This window comes from Salvelinus fontinalis, chromosome 20 (assembly GCF_029448725.1).
Source record: "Salvelinus fontinalis isolate EN_2023a chromosome 20, ASM2944872v1, whole genome shotgun sequence".
Classification (NCBI taxonomy): Eukaryota; Metazoa; Chordata; class Actinopteri; order Salmoniformes; family Salmonidae; genus Salvelinus; species Salvelinus fontinalis.
The window spans coordinates 5,762,322-5,778,562 of NC_074684.1; the positions used below are offsets into that span (position 1 = coordinate 5,762,322).

General features: G+C 45.6%; 1 protein-coding gene across 2 annotated transcripts in view; it reads right to left on the reverse strand.

Moving 5' to 3' along the window:
* Nucleotides 1–16,241, reverse strand: part of LOC129817185 (kelch-like protein 29) — a 369,971-nt gene that overhangs the window by 284,811 nt on the left and 68,919 nt on the right. Inside the window, exon 3 of one of the 2 annotated variants that reach the window (XM_055872180.1) lies at nucleotides 9,146–9,260. The exons of the other annotated variant lie outside the window; for it this stretch is intronic. The gene's annotated coding sequence lies outside the window, so the exon portion shown is untranslated. The remainder of the gene's footprint in view (nucleotides 1–9,145; nucleotides 9,261–16,241) is intronic. 2 annotated transcript variants of the gene reach the window in all.

The following is a 16,241-nucleotide window of genomic DNA, read 5'->3' on the forward strand; positions in this document are numbered from 1 at the left end:
CCCCGCCCCGTCCTCCTCATCCCTCTCACCTGTATCACGTCTCTTTATTAGCAGAGAGAAACGAACGCAGGCTGGAAGAAAACTTGCAACTCTGCTCTCCTCCATTCCTTTACATTACCGCTTATCCACAGTGAAAGGCATGACCAAGTCCTCTGTGCTCTTCAACAATAGAGCTTAACCTACATTATAAGACACGGGCAGGGGAGAGGGAGGGAGGGGAGGTAGGGGAGAGGGAGGAAGGGGAGGGAGGGGAGGTAGGGGAGAGGGAGGAAGGGGAGGCAGGGGAGAGAAAGGGAGGGGAGGCAGGGAGCGAGGGAGGAGATGACGGAGAGGGATGGGAGAGAGAGGGGGCAGGAGGGGGACAGCAAGAGGAGGGAGGTGTGGTGGCAGGTTGTGTTGATTCTCTGGAGCCCTGTAGTGAAGGCAGTAACAGCAGTCTAGTTTAGAGCTAATCATGCTGAAGGCACCAGGAGAGAGTGTGTGTCAAAGTAGCTACAAGGTTAATGTAACACCTGTATGCACACAGTCATGGGGGCTCGGGAGGCCGGAGCATGACAGGGGCTGGGGAGGTGTGTGTGTGTGTGTGTGTGTGTGTGTGTGTGTGTGTGTGTGTGTGTGTGTGTGTGTGTGTGTGTGTGTGTGTGTGTGTGTGTGTGTGTGTGTGTGTGTGTGTGTGTGTGTATCCACACGCCTATGAAATGTGTGCGCGTGTCAATAGGAGCACCACTGGTGCGCGCTAGGAGCCTCAGCTGTAAAAAAAGAAGCTGTCCATCTCAGTGAGATGCCTCAGAGCTCAGCTAGCCTGCTACTGCTTACAACTGTCATCCGCACACATGCACGCACACAATTATCAGGCTGGTAGTCGTCTAACTGAGCTAATGCAGATTAAGGAGTTGCGTTCTGATTTCATTATCTCTTCTGAAAGGAAGAACGACAGAGACACACACACACAGAGAGAGAGAGAGAGAGAGAGAGAGAGACAGAGAGAGAGAGAGAGAGAGAGAGAGACAGAGACAGAGAGAGAGAGAGACAGAGACAGAGACAGAGACAGAGACAGAGACAGAGACAGAGACAGAGACAGAGACAGAGACAGAGACAGAGACAGAGAGACAGAGACAGAGAGACAGAGAGACAGAGAGACAGAGAGACAGAGAGACAGAGAGACAGAGAGACAGAGAGACAGAGAGAGACATGTGAAAACATGGAGAGAGAGAGAGAGAGAGAGAGAGAGAGAGAGAGACATGTGAAAACATGGAGAGAGAGAGAGAGAGAGAGAGAGAGAGACATGTGAAAACATGGAGAGAGAGAGAGAGAGAGAGAGAGAGAGAGAGAGACATGTGAAAACATGGATCCTCGTTCAAAAAGAGCCGCTCCAACTATCAAATGAGGAAAACGGGGATAAGATAAGGAAAGGCTAAAAGAGGATGTGCAGACTTCATTACAGACGGAGTGAAAAGAGTGCGAGAAAGGAGGGGAGGAAGACAAGGCAAGGTAATAAAAATGTCAGTGGGTCTCAAGAGCATTTCAATAATCGATAGAGCGTAAAGAGAGAAGGATGTCATAGCTGATACGTTAGAACAGTGACAACACACTGTTACTGGATCTAAATCAGTGGAGAAATCATAGTATTAGTTCCAGTGTGTGTGTGTGTGTGTGTGTGTGTGTGTGTCTCCCATCGTGTGTGCCTGTCAGAAGCGTGGCCCAAAACTCTCAGTCAGACAGATCAGTTGAGGATGAAGTTCACTTCAGCCATCTTTCATCTCAGTCTGCCAATGGATGTGTGTGTGTGTGTGTTAATCTGTGCCACTGCAGAAGGCCAAGCGCCCTGACATACTTGCAACAATCATGTCTATTGTCTATTTCTATAATGACACAGCGTGCTGATTGAGCTTTGTTTGACTTAGCCAGTGTTTATACTTCTGTGTGTGGGAGTGTGTGTGTGTGTGTGTGTGTGTGTGTGTGTGTGTGTGTGTGTGTGTGTGTGTGTGTGTGTGTGTGTGTGTCACTCAGGGTAGTTTGGGTAGTTTGTCACCTGCGTCGGTGGCTCTAGCGCTGTCTGACGAGGGAACCAGAGGAGACCTTTGTCCCTCCCCAATGCCAGTGTTTCTGTTTCACTCTACCGGACCCCACACACACACACAGTCCCAGACAGAGTGCATTGTAGAGTCCCCTGATGCCGAGTGTCTCTGGCTGTATGACACACAGACTGTGCTACTGCTACGCTTGGCTGATGGAGATATTTATGTAGACTAGTGGGTGCACTAGTGTATCCAATCTACAGTACCTGTCACATCCAGTAGTGTGTTTTACCCTGCCTAACGCACAGACCATTATACCGAATGCGGCACGTCACACTCACAAAACTGCACAGCTCTCGGCGCCTCCTGGTATGGCCTACTGCTATGTAAGGAGGGGATCAGTGGTGCAAGCTTACACGTGTGTGAGTGTGTGCATGCGTGTGTGCATGCGTGTGTGTGTGTGTGTTCCTGCCAGGCCTGGCTTGTACTCTGTGAGGCAGTATTTTTCTGTTCCACTCATACCTCCTCTTCAGGCCAAACTACAACACAGACTGCTGATGGACCCCTTACCAGCCAATAACTAGATATGCCAGGAATCTCTCTCTATCTCGCCCCTCTCTTCCTCCCTCAACTCATAATATAGATTTTCCAGGGAAAGTGGGCGCACTCCTCGGCAATGATTCCATTCACGGTTTTGCAGTTCAAGGTAAGGCTGTGCGGTAAGCATTTAGGAAAGAAGACAGAAAGAGGAATTATTCTCCAGTGGAAGGTGAAGTTTGTGTTTTTATCCTCCTGATAGTTAAAGTAGTGCACTATGTTGCCAAGGGACTAAAACAGTTGGCCCTGTAAATGTTGAAATCTCAACAGAGCATGCAAATAAGAAAATGTTGGATTCAGCGATTTGGCTTTCCTACCTACAGGAAATGGACGAAGTCAGTCTGGATAATTCCAACGGAATCAGCAGCTTAGAAATCACTCCACGCCAGAAAGAAATGAACATTCATTTACATAAAGACATTGGAAAGCTTTGTCTCGTTATGATTCAATAAATGTGTATGAAAAGCCTGGTACAATCATGGAAATGTGTGTCAACATATTTAAATATGCAACACATAAACTGATTGAAATGACAAGGTCCTGCTCACGAGACATCCTCAATTACAGAGTTAGCAAGACACACACACACAAACAGGAGTGAGTCAGGAACTGTTTCCTCTCACAATTAAGGTCTGTCGACTCTGACTCTTAACTCTCTATATGGCTCCAATGAACATATTTTCCTTTTGAAGATTCACTCATTTGGTCTCCCACACACACACACTGAGTATACAAAACATTAAGAACACCTGCTACTTCCATGACAGACTGACCAGGTGAATCCAGGTGAAAGCTATGATCCCTTCTTGATGTCACTTGTTAAATCCACTTCAAATCAGTGTAGATGAAGGAGGAGAGAGGTTTAAGAGGGATTTCCGAGCCTTGAGACAGTTAAGACATGGATTGTGTATGTGTACCACTCAGCGGGTGAATGGGCAAGACAAAAAAGTGCCTTTGAACAGGGTGCGGTAGTAGGTGCCAGGCGCACCAGTTTGTGTCAAGAACTACAACGCTGCTGGGTTTTTCCACCCTCAACAGTTTCCTGTGTGTCTCAAGAATGGTCCACCACCCACAGGACATCCAGCCAACTTGACACAACTGTGGGAAGCATTGGAGTCAACATGGGCCAGCATCCCTGTGGAACGCTTCAAACACCTTGTGGAGTCCATGTCCCGACGAATTGAGACTGTTCTGAGGGCAAAGGGCGGGGGGCCGGTTTAATTACTAGTTCTTTTTATAGGGCTTGACCCATTCAATTCCTCCCTTGCACACGTCTGTGTTTGTCCCCCTGCCATCACCAACGCCACACAATCGGCATATGGTCATGACATTGTGCTAATGTAACCACGGTAGGACTCAGTGGGGTTTTTAATGTGGTTTCCCTGTACGTTTTGCTTATCAAAGCCACAACATGCCGACCAAACGTCCATTGATGCTACAGTACTGCGGCGAGGGTTAAAATAAATAGAAAACAAATCGGCACAAAATTACATAAATGCATACCTAATAAATACACGCTGGCTAAAAAAATCTTTGGGATGGAGGCACAATATTCTAAATTGGTCCATATTAATTGTAAATCTATATCTTCTAATCAATAAATGGGGACAAAAAAAATCTACATGTTGCCTATTTGAGTTCATTGTTATTCATGGAGGCTGATTCTGTGCGCCATCTGTTAAGGTTTCAGACCGCAGTTCAACCAGACTGTCTGGGCCTAGCAGAGCCAGTTGACGATCGTGTCAAACCAGAACCAGCTGTCATGATGACTGGTGGACAGCCTTGACCATGACCACGCTGTGACCGTGTGTCTGGAATGTTGCTATGACCATGGTCCCTGAGTGTGTTGTCAGTGCAAAGCTGAGCTCCTAACTTCAAGCATGTGGCAGCTGCTCATTGCTAGCAGACGAGGTGAGATACCCACTTACAATGTAAAGTGCTGTGAGACTTAGGCCTACAGTAGTGAAAACATCTTTATACATCAATTCAATAATACTATTTTTAGGCGTCAGATGCCGGTCCAACACCATCCACCTAAAGTTTTACGGTCCATATCCGTCATACATTTGGGCTCCCGAGTGGTGCAGAGGTCTATGGCACTGCATCTCAGTGCTAGAGGCGTCACTACAGACCCTGGTTCAATTCCAGGCTGTATCACAACCGGCCGTGATTGGGAGTCCCATAGGGCAGCGCACAATTATCCCAGTGTAGCCCGGGTTAGGGTTTGTCCGGGGTAGGCCGTCATTGCAAATAAGAATTTCTTCTTAACTGACTTTCCTAGTTAAATAAAGGTTAAATAAAATCCAAAAATGTAAACACAGTAGCATTCTGTAACATGGCAATGAAGTCCTATGGTATACTGTAGAAGTCAACACAGTTATCACCGACATCAAGAAAACGGTCTGTGTTACAATTTAGACCAAACAACGTACCATTTCATGACATGGTCTTACCTCCTCATACTCTATTAGTTATTTTTATTTATGCAACGGGTGGGTCTAATACTGAAGGCTGATTGGTTAAAACCGCATTCCAGCCGGTGTCTATTTCACAAGTTGCCACCGGCTAAATCTATGATGTAAAAATGCCTATTTACTCTGTTCCATCTGACTGCTGCCATCCACTGTCTCATCAGCCCAGCCAGGCAATCTATAAACCTGATCACTACTATAAAAAGCATCTAGACATTATCTCACATTTCTTTTAGACTAACATTTAGTTTTCAACAGAGGAGATTTGTATAAACCTTGCTGTTTCTCTCCAACATTTGCAACATTGTTTAAATATTCAAATTCGATCTCCAGCTGTCCCATAGTAATGAACGTGTCGGGAGTCGGGATGAGACAGACGGGCAGGCAGCGTTTCTCAACCAGTCGAAATCGAGCATCATTAGCCCATTGTTATGGATGTATCCAAATAAATGTCACTAGAAAACAGCTTAAACAAACACAAATGCAGCTAGCTAGCAAGCAAGCGAGGGAAAAGAACATTGCCAGCCAGTATGGCAATGGAACATTTAGAACTAATGAATGGGTTATGTCCAAAGATACAGAGCAAAAAGACTGAACGAATGGGTCCCGTGTCTCTGGCAACCGAACCAATAGAACGAACCACCAGCCGCCTTGGGTAGCCAAGTACATTTACATTTAAGTCATTTAGCAGACGCTCTTATCCAGAGTGACTTACAAGTAATGTTATTCATTATTTAAATATGGTACCCCGTTGTATAAAAGTGATACTGCCCTGGAAGCCGGTGTTTGGAGGATATATTAGCATCGTTTACCGACAACACCCGTGCCAACATATTAAATCAATATATCACATACACATATTTAGCAGATGTTATTGCGGTTGTAGCGAAATGCCTGTGTCCCTAGCTCCAACTGTGCCGTAGTATCTAAAGCCGATTCACAACAATACACACGCATCTAAAAGTTAAAGAATGGAATTAAGAAATATAAAAAATATTCGATTGAGCAATGTCGCAGTGGCACAGTGAAGGCTAGCAGGCTTCCAAACACCGGCTTCTCTGGCATTATCACTTAATTAAAAGGCAGTATTGTTGTGGAAATGGCCGGCTGGAAAGCATTGATTAGCCAGCCACAACAGTGCACCGTTGTTGAAGCCTCTTCAGCTAGTTGGCCCTCTCCAGTAGCCATTGTTGTGTTCAGGAGGCTGAATAGAAGGCTTAATTAAACAAAGCTCAGGTCTGGCTTTGATTCCACATTAGAGAAAGAGAAATAAGAGGATAGCTTGATTAAATCTGTTATAGGTTAACTAAAAACACATCACTACTGAAGCCTGAGACACACACACACACACTTTATCATGGAGAGTAATAAGTAAAAACTATTGACATGTTCACTGCAACACTTTTCTAATACAGAGCAAATAGCCCCTGTTTGAAGAACAGAAAGATCTTGACACATTAATCTAATATAACATTCATTATGCGTGGGCGTGTATAATGATCTTACAGTCTGTGTTAAGACTGACACGTGTTGATACTCTGAGAAATGGACCATCTTACAGCAATGCGTGTATTTTATAAGCTTTGCTAGGGAACAAAATATCAGCATATTTCCATTTTTCAAAGTCTTAATAATAGAGTTGTTTGGTGGCTCATTGGTATGTTATCTATACCTTCAGCAAAACATTTAAGTTGAATGATTTGATTGATTTAACATACCAGAGAGCAGAAAGGTGAAATATTCAAATCTGCATTTTAATATTGCAGACGGACTGAGTGAGAGGTGACAGATTCAGGTCTTTACCTGCTGGTTGTTATCATATAATGCAGTATAAACTAGACGCGCCAGAGGCTAGATTTCATTTGCAGTAAGAAATATACAAAAAGGTAAAGAAGCGAGACGGAATGATGGTCATTCTGTGTTGTATGATTATGTAATTTGTTTCACTAATCGTAAAAATATATATATATATATATAAAAAATACTTTAGTCACAAAACTATCCGACAATACAGATTGAATAAAATCTCCAGCCCGAAATATTCCATAGGTGGATAGTCTCTCATTCCCCCTCACCTCCTACACGTGGAAATGACAGTTCCGCTTTTTCACAAGAGCCAAACTCTCTATGACACTGTGGAGATTGCTCTGTCGAAAATGCAATCAACCAAAGCTGCCTCAAGTGCTGATAAATTACTGTGTCTTAGAGGAAGAGAATGACTTGTCAGATTTGAGCAGAGTGGGTCTGTGATGGCGAGCGGCGGTGAGAGGGCGGCATATAGGGACCTGTGTAAGTCCCATCATGAAAACAGACCAATCGTTCGTTCACTTCCAACATCAGCTGGGAGTTGAAAAAACTTTTACATTTGAATTCCTCCTCAAGCAGGAAGGAAACATTTACATTTTAGTCATTTATCAGACACTCTTATCTAGAGCGACTAAAAGTTTATGTATTTTTAGAAAGGTTGGAAAAGAGTCAAGTCTACACAACTTGGTGTACTCTGTTCGTAACTTTGTTCAAGAACAGAAAACTATTTTCCAATGCCTCGTAAAGGGCAACTATTGGTAAAACATAAAATAAAAAGCAGATATTGAATATCCCTTTGAGCATGGGGATGTTATTAATTACACTGTGGATGGTGTATCAATACACCCAGTCACTACAAAGACACAGGCGTCCTTGCTAACTCAGTTGCCGAAGAGGAAGGAAACCGATTTCATCATGAGGCCAATGGTGACTTTAAAAGAGTTACAGAGTTTAACGGCTGTGACAGAAAACTATGGATAGATCAGAAACAATGTAGTTACTTCACAATACCAACCTAACTGAGTGAAAAGAAGGAAAGCCTGTACAGAATACAAATTTTCCAAAACATGCATCCTGTTTCCAACAAGGCACTAAAGTAAAACGGCAAAAAATGTGGCAAAGAAAATTAACTTTATGTCCTGAATACAAAGCATTATGTTTGGGGCAAATCCAACACAACACATCACTGAGTACAAGCATGGTGGTGATGCATCATGTTATGGGTATGCTTGTCATCAGCAAGGACTAGGGAGTTTTTTTAGGATAAAAATAAACGGAATAGAGCTAAGCACAGGCAAGAATCCTAGAGGAAAACCTGGTTCGGTCTGCTTTCCAACAGACACTGGGAGACAAATGTACCTTTCAGCAGAACAATAACCTAAAACACAAGGGCAAATATACACTGCTTACCAAGATGTTTTCACTTTGTCATTATGGGGTATTGTGTGTAATCCACACAATGTAATCCATTTGAAATTCATGGTGTAATAAGTCAAGGGGTATGAATACTTTCTGTAAGGCACTGTTTCTATCTATTTCCGGACCAGGACCTTAGATCCACCCACTGAACTATATAAAACTAATCTTTATACTGTCTATCCTGTGAAAGTGGCTGAATATTAGGAGAAAGGAGAGGTCCCAGAGGCCAACTGCTGTCGGTCATGTCCATTCTGTACTACACTGGTGGTGTGGTGGGATGGGGATGCACACGACTCAGGGTCGCGCCTTGTGTTCATCGTCGCAGGGGGTCGGGGAAAGTGCAACGTGTGTGTGTGTGTGCGCGCCTGTAAGAGGGTTCAGGGAAAGTGCAGGGTACTCTTCTAGGTTACTGGCCCAGTTCACTGTCAGTGCAAGTCATCCTCACTCGAGACACATCCATATGGACACATGCATGCTCACTAACCCACATACACACCTCAGATACAAACAAACACTTCAGACACACACACACACTCCCACCCCCCTCTGAGGACCACGGTCAAATCACGGTCACTGAGGGTTTGAGTGTCAAAAGCAAAAACGGTCTCTTCTGCCTCTTGAAAACATGCCTGCCACTTCTGTGTATGCGTCTGTCCGTGAGCACGCAAGCGCGTGTGTGTGTGTGTGTGTGTGTGTGTGTGTGTGTGTGTGTGTGTGTGTGTGTGTGTGTGGGTGTGTGTGTGTGTGTGTGTGTGTGTGTGTGTGACGGCAGCGTCAAGGTCAGTGAGTGTTGGGACATGAAGGGATGACCCCTCTTTCTCTCTCAGTTCTGACCTGTTGGTGGGGTGGACGAGTGTTTCTTGTTTGTGGTCAGTAAAAGCAAAACTCCTCCCGGGGAGTTGGCCCTTTAAGGGGTTCAAGCGTGTGACGTTCACAGTATGGTCACAGCCTGGGAGAGGGGAGAGAAAGGAGAGAGTAGAGAGAGAGAAAGGATATTTGTTATGGAAACACTTGGCTGGTGGCTGTATTGACTAGTAGCTGTGGATAACCTAGTAAAAAGCCCTGAAGAGTAAGCCGAGGTGCCGGTGGGATGAAGAAACTCAGACGGTTGTTGTTCAGATCAAAGAAATGACGCCGTCCAACAACTTGATGGAGGACTGGGTTAGTACGCCTGGCTGGTGACAGACAAATCCCCAGAAACAGACACCATTCCTTTTCTGCAGTGACAACATCTCCCTTCCATACCACATGATCCTCATTTCCTAGCACTGCTTTCAGCACCAACCCACTACACTTCCCCCAGACAGACAGGCAGGCAGGCAACTTGCGTAGTCAACACATAGGCTCGCCTCCTAGAAGACTGAATCAGTGGAGTGATGAATGAGCTGAACACAATGTGGACTCAGCGAATGTTAAATATTCTCATTAGGCGGCTGAGATCACACACACACACACCACTCATCTGAGCCCCGAGAAGAGGGAGACTTCTCCTCCCCTCCATCAGCACGCAGAGGGGCAGGGGGGTGGAGGGAGGGATGGGTGATAGGTAATGTGACACCAGACAGTGTCATACAGGTCTCTGTCATAGCAGACACAGCAGGCTGTCTGGGGTAGTGGGATACCTGATATAGCCGATCAGCTGCCCGCTGCTCTTTCACTCACTCACACGCACACGTAGTACCTACAGGTGCACACTCACAGACCTTTCAGATCCCGTCTGTACCTCCGTCTGGGTCCGAGTGACACCAGAGAATTGTGCTGTGAGTGGCGGGGGGCGTGGCTATGGGTGCGGTTGGCCTGTAGGCGCGTTGAACTCGGTCGGGCCTCCATCTTGGCGGCAGAGAGATAATTTTTCAGTTTTAAAGGAAGTTTCCTGCAATTCTAGACATTTTGCCATGGCTACTGCGGTGTTCTTATGCTCAAACATAACAAAGCACATTATGTGCCATCAGGTGCCATCAGGATGGTGGAAGGTTGTGTGTGTGTGTGTCCATCTTTGGTCTCAGAATTCAGAGTGCTGACAGGTCAGAGTCCCAGGGATCAGGGTCCTGGGCATAACCACAGATACATGGAGCCATCACTCATCCACGGCCAGACTACAGACTGAGAGAAGATGGAAAAACAGTGGTGTGTGTGTGTGTGTGTGTGTGTGTATATATACACTGCTCAAAAAAATAAAGGGAACACTTAAACAATACAATGTAACTCCAAGTCAATCACACTTCTGTGAAATCAAACTGTCCACTTAGGAAGCAACACTGATTGACAATAAATTTCACATGCTGTTGTGCAAATGGAATAGACAAAAGGTAGAAATTATGGGCAATTAGCAAGACACCCCCAAAAGAGGAGTGATTCTGCAGGTGGTGACCACAGACCCCTTCTCAGTTCCTATGCTTCCTGGCTGATGTTTTGGTCACTTTTGAATGCTGGCGGTGCTCTCACTCTAGTGGTAGCATGAGACGGAGTCTACAACCCACACAAGTGGCTCAGGTAGTGCAGTTAATCCAGGATGGCACATCAATGCGAGCTGTGGCAAAAAGGTTTGCTGTGTCTGTCAGCGTAGTGTCCAGAGCATGGAGGCGCTACCAGGAGACAGGCCAGTACATCAGGAGACGTGGAGGAGGCCGTAGGAGGGCAACAACCCAGCAGCAGGACCGCTACCTCCGCCTTTGTGCAAGGAGGTGCACTGCAAGCGCCCTGCAAAATGACCTCCAGCAGGCCACAGATGTGCATGTGTCAGCATATGGTCTCACATGGGTCTCAGGATCTCATCTCGGTACCTATTGGCAGTCAGGCTACCTCTGACGAGCACATGGAGGGCTGTGCGGCCCAACAAAGAAATGCCACCCCACGCCATGACTGACCCATGGCCAAACCCATGACCCATGGCCATGCTGGAGGATGTTGCAGGCAGCAGAACGTTCTCCACGGCGTCTCCAGACTCTGTCACATGTGCTCATGTGCTCAGTGTGAACCTGCTTTCATCTGTGAAGAGCACATGGCGCCAGTGGGGAATTTGCCAATCTTGGTGTTCTCTGATAAATGCCAAACGTCCTGCACGGTGTTGGGCTGTAAGCACAACCCCCACCTGTGGACGTCGGGCCTTTATACCACCCTCATGGAGTCTGTTTCTGACCGTTTGAGCAGACACATGCACATTTGTGGCCTGCTGGAGGTCATTTTTGCAGGGCGCTGGCAGTGCACCTCCTTGCAGAAAGGCGGAGGTAGCGGTCCTGCTGCTGGGTTGTTGCCCTCCTACGGCCTCCTCCACGTCTCCTGATGTACTGGCCTGTCTCCTGGTAGCGCCTCCATGCTCTGGACACTACGCTGACAGACACAGCAAACCTTCTTACCACAGCTCGCATTGATGTGCCATCCTGGATGAACAGCACTACCTGAGCCACTTGTGTGGGTTGTAGACTCCGTCTCATGCTACCACTAGAGTGAGAGCACCGCCAGCATTCAAAAGTGACCAAAACATCAGCCAGGAAGCATAGGAACTGAGAAGTGGTCTGTGGTCACCACCTGCAGAATCACTCCTTTTTTGGGGGTGTCTTGCTAACTGCCTATAATTTCCACCTTTTGTCTATTCCATTTGCACAACAGCATGTGAAATTTATTGTCAATCAGTGTTGCTTCCTAAGTGGACAGTTTGATTTCACAGAAGTGTGATTGACTTGGAGTTACATTGTGTTGTTTAAGTGTTCCCTTTATTTTTTTGAGCAGTGTATATATATATATTCAGAAAACAGACAGGCAATGTGAAAGCAGCACTGCAAGGCCCCCCCACTGGGCCTCAGGTCTATTGAGAATATTATGCGATTTGATGTTCCACACTGTGCTCACTACACAGTGTACAAAACATTAGGAACACCTGCTCTTTCAATGACAGACTGACCAGATGAAAGCCATGATCCCTTATTTATGTCACTTGTTAAATCCACTTCAATCAGTGGAGATGAAGGGGAGGAGACAGGTTGAGACATTGATTGTGTATGTGTGCCATTCAGAGGGTGAATGGGCTAGACAAAAGACTTAAGTACCATTGAACAGGATATGGTTGTATGTGCCAGGCACACCGATTTGTGTCAAGAACTGCAACGCTGCTGGGTTTTGCACGCTTAACAGTTTCCCGTGTGTATCAAGATTTGTCCACCACCCACAGGACATCCAGCCAACTTGACAACTGTGTAGAAGCATTGGAGTCAACATGGGCCAGCATCCCTGTGGAACGCTTTCGACACCTTGTAGAGTCCATGCCCCGACGAATTGAGACTGTTCTGAGGGCGAAAGAGGGTACAACTCAATATTAAGGTGTTCCTAATGTTTTGTGCACTCGGTGTATATGTCTCCAGCAAAGAGACAAGAGAGAGACATTTGTTCTGATCAGTCATGAAAATAAAAGTTTATGAAAATCACCAGAGTTTTGGTGCAGCTATAGCCTACTAGTGTTAGCTAACGCTTCGAACATTTTACAAATCAATACCTGGGAGTCAAAAATAATATCGCAATATGCCTACCTGGTTAAATAAAGGTGAAATAAAATCAAATAAATAATCAATTTTTTCCCCCCATCATTAGCGAAAATTGAGGAATACTAAACTTCCGGATGACCTATTATGCTTCCTCTGTATCCGCTGCTAAAGCCGCTTTCTATCGCTCTAAATGTCTAGAAAAATTTTCCACCTTCTCCTCCCTCCTTAATCCTCTACTTCCTCCCCTCCTTCCTCCCTTTCTTTGAAAAGAAGGTCAACAACATCCACTCCTCATTCACTCAACCTATTGAGTCCACAGGTCTCACTCAAACAGAACTACCCTACGCCTTGACATCTTTCTCCCCTCCCTGTACAGATGAAATACTGCGACTGATGCCCGACAACCTGCCCGCTCAACCTCATCCCCTCCTCCCTTCCCCAGACCATCTCTGGAGACCTTCTCCCATTCCTCATAAACTCCTTCTTGACCACTGGCTGCGTCCCTTCCGACGTCAACGGCGAGAGTCACTCTCCTACTAAAGAAACCAACTCTTGACCCCTCTTAAGTCAAAAACATAAGACCGGTATGCTTTCTTTCCAAAACACTTGAGCGTGCTGTCTCTGACCAACTCTCTCATTATCTTTCTCCGAACGATCTTCTTGACCCTAAGCAGTCAGGCTTCAAGACGGCTCACTCAACAGACACCCCTCCCCTCTGTGTTACGGAGGCTCTCCGCTCTTGCCAAAGCGGACTCTCCTCTGTTCTCATCCTCCTAGATCTATCCGCTGCCCTCAACACAGTGAACCATCAGATCCTCCTTTCCACTTTCTCAAGGCTGTATGTCTCAGGCTCTGCACACACTTGGATTGCATCCTACCTGGCAGGTCGCTCCTACCAGGCGACGTGGAGAGGATCTGTGTCTGCACCACATGCTCTCACTACTGCTATCCACCAGGGATTGTTTCTAGGCCATCTCCTCTTTTCTCTATAGACAAAGTAATTTGGCTCGGTCATATCCTCACATGGTCTCGCCTATCATTGCTTTGCGAATGACACTCAACTACTTTTCTCCTTTCCCTCTTAAGACACCAAGGTAGCGACACACATCTCTGGCAGACACTGCAGCTTGGATAACGACCCAAGCTCAACCTCGACAAGACGGAGCTGCTCTTCCTCCCGGGAAGGCCTGCCCGCTGCAAGACCTCTCCATCACAGTTGACAACTCCAGGGTGTCCCCCTCCTCGAATGCAAAGAACCTTGGCGTGACACTGGACAACACGCTGTTCTCTGAAAATATTAAAGCAGTGACTCTCTTCTGCAGGTTCATGCTCTACAACATCCGTCGAGTACAACCATTCCTCACACAGGAAGCGACACCGGTCCTAATCCAAGCCCTTGTCATCTATCTACACTACCGCAACTCTGTTAGCTGGGCTCCCAATTTGTGCCATCAGACCCCTGCAACTTATCCAGAACGCCGCTGCCCGCCTGATATTTAACGATCCCAAGTTCTCCCATGTCACCCCACTCCTTTGCACACTCCACTGGCTTCCAGTTTAAGCTCACATCCGCTTCAAGACCCTGGTGCTTGCCTACGGATCAGCAAGGGGAATTGCCCCTCCCCATCTTCAGGCTATGCGCTCAAACCCTACACCCCAACCCGAGCACTCCGTTCTGCGACCTCTGGTCTCTTGGCTCTCCCATCCGTACAGGGGGTCAGCTCCCACTCAGCCCAGTCAAAGCTCTTCTCTGTCCTGCCACCCCAATAGTGGAACAACCTTCCCCCTAAACTCAGGGCAGCGGAGTCCTTGCCCATCTTCCGAATATGGCTGAAACCCTGCCTCTATCAAGAGTATCTTAAACAAATCCCATGGCACCCCTCATGGGGTCAAAAATAAAATGTATGCTTCTAAAATGTTGGAATTAAAATGTGTTAAAACTAGTTACCAACAACAACAACAACAAAATTACCATGATTTCTGTGTTAATATGAAGGAGAAAAAAATATCTATTTTGTTTACTAGTGGTGTGCGGCTATGCTGAAAACGTGGACTCGATAGTAAACTTTGATTAATTCACCGAATTTGGCACAGAGGTACGTATCGTGAATAGATATAGATATGGAGCCACCCCAGATTTGGCCCCTTGCAGCCACACAAACAAACAAAAAATTACTCAAAAATGTAAATACATATTTAGCTTCCAGTCAATGTATCTATACCAAGTCAAGAGTCTCATCTTTCAGATGCAACTGACCTGTTGCTTAGCTAGCTAACATACATGACAGAAAATGACATTAGGCCTTCCCTATAAATCAAATCGTATTTGTTAAATGCGCCTAATACAACAGATGTAGACCTTACCGTGAAATGCTGTTAAGAAAATATTTACTACAAAAAAAAAGTTACACAATAAAATAACAATGAGCGGGTACTGGTACCGAGTCAATGTGCGGTGGCATAGTTTAGTCAAAGTAATTTCAGGAAACTAGGCGTATGTCGCAGGTCACTACTTCACAGGAGAGTCGGTTGAACGGAAACTTTTTTTATTTTTATCAAAATGCTTTTTTTGGAAGAAATGCCTTCTCGAACATGTGAACTTTCATGTGCCTTAATGACAGACTTGTATGCCATCTGTAAATACAAATTAAATTATTAAATTACGAGCCTAGCTGGTTAAGCCAAAGAAAAAGAAACACCTTTCCACTAGCCATGATTGGCTAAAACTTAATCATTCAATAGAATCTCACTGCAACAACTGTTTCAGAGTACTCTCGTCTAAGTGTGCCAGAGCACAGAATAACTGATGAATTTACCAACGCTCAACACCCGTTGAATATGGCCGGTGTCAGTAAACATCGGCAAAAAAGCGCAATTAAATTGTTGCCAGGAGCACAGTTAGTCACCAACGCTCTGGATAACATGAAAACAGCCTTACCAGCTCTGCTAGGGCGAGTAAAATGGTCAGAGTTTGGGCGGGGGCTAAAGCTTAAAATTATTCATATGGCATTGCACACGGTCAGTGTAAACCAGAGTGACTTGACACAAAGGTCAAAGCAAGCTGTACAAACAAATCGGAAACTACACAGGACGTCTTATTTCATGAAAGGGGTTGCAGTCTGCCGTGAAGCTTTCATCCATACGGGTAAAAATCTAGCTACAGTTTCAGATATTATACATTTCTAATTTTGTCAGAAAGTTGTTTTCATTGCACGTTAAAGCTTACTGTTAGCTAGCTAGCTGACGTTAGATAACATTACGTTTATGATCTGTGTGTAGTTATGTTATCTAATGTCAGCTAGCTAGCTAACAGTAAGCTTTAACTTGGGGTATTTTGTTTAGACATGTAGCTAGCTAAACAATGAACCATAATCTTGTTGGTTATTACTGCATTGTCGGAACTAGAAGCACAAGCATTTCGCTACACTCGCATTAACATCTGCTAACCATGT